This window comes from Carlito syrichta, unplaced genomic scaffold, assembly GCF_000164805.1.
Source record: "Carlito syrichta isolate Samal-C Ts95f unplaced genomic scaffold, Tarsius_syrichta-2.0.1 Scaffold122256, whole genome shotgun sequence".
NCBI lineage: Eukaryota > Metazoa > Chordata > Mammalia > Primates > Tarsiidae > Carlito > Carlito syrichta.
The window spans coordinates 1-1,292 of NW_007066352.1; the positions used below are offsets into that span (position 1 = coordinate 1).

The window sequence follows — 1,292 nt, forward strand, 5'->3', positions numbered from 1 at the left end:
GGGGAAAAATATAAAATACCTAAATTTCAAAAGATGGACTACTACCATACTCTTGCTCTCTGTCTTGAGTGTCCAAAGATAGAGGATTTCACAGTATGTTTTCAATCATTCAACTTTTGCAAACATATACAAATAGGCTCCTCACTAGCAGTCCTGTTTGGGCAATTAATAGCAAGCAATATGCTTGAATTAGAGGTCCAATTTCCTCTTGAATGCAGTTTCTCCTCTTCTTGGCAACAAAGCCATTTGCAGAGATCTGGAAATCACGAGTTTCCTAAGTGGAAGGAGGTGCTGGTCTGGTTCACCTGAAAATATCCGTTCAGATTGACTGGTGTTTTATAGTAACATTTCAAGACCCAGTTTATGTTATTGATGACAATGGAGTCAGGGTTGCCTTAGTTAGGTGAGTTTGCATAGGGCTCATAGCTGCGTCAAGCCAGCATGGGGTTGATCTGGGCCACGTTCTGCACCACATCCCTAGGGATGTGGCCAGTCCACTTGGAGGGCACTTCCAAGTTCACAGGCTTGATGACCTGGCTTGATGACTGGTGTTGGACAGAGAGACACCACCAAGCTTGTCAATGTGGTCCTCGCAGTGCAAAACAGTATCACTCCAGGCAATGCCCAGGAAATCAAGCATGAGCTTGAGGGAGTGCTGCAGGTGCAACACCAGCTGCTTGTAGTACAGGGGCAGACACTTGTCCTTGCCCACCTCCATGCACTGTGCATACATAACCTCGATGGTTTTGTTCTACTTGAGGCAGTCGTGGTAGTTGCTGAGGTCGAAGCCAGTGATGGTGACCTTGCATATGATCATGGAGTGCACGGAGGCCCAGCTGTCATGTACCACAAACAAGAACTTGGAGTTGGGGAACAGGCACGACAGGTACACTGAGGACTTGAGTGTGAAGGGGTCCTTGTTGCAGAGCACACGGGCCAACTAGCCATGCTTGGCAATAACCTCCAGGATGAAGGCCTGTATGGTGGGTCCAGCACCTCGTCCGTCACACCCGCCTCGTCCAGCCTCAGCTTCTGGCAGCCAGACTTGGACCAGACCTAGCATGTGGCCAACACATGCAGAATGATGCACATCTTCTCACTGCAGTACACCTCGGAGTGGGCGTCCAGCATTGCCTCACTGTAACAGTACTCCAATGCAGTCGACTCGCATCATCACCAGATCCTCCTACTCGGGCCACATGGCTCACCGGGGGCTCCAGGGTTCTGCTAGCACCACGCAACACTCCAGGACCTGCTGCCCCAGCTGGATGCCAGATCAGGGCCAATGTGCA

At 50.3% G+C, this 1,292-nt stretch overlaps 1 pseudogene; it reads right to left on the minus strand.

Annotated features, from left to right (window-relative positions):
* Positions 1-263: 263 nt before the first annotated feature.
* Positions 264-1,286, minus strand: LOC103249611 (annotated as a pseudogene).
* Positions 1,287-1,292: the final 6 nt, after the last annotated feature.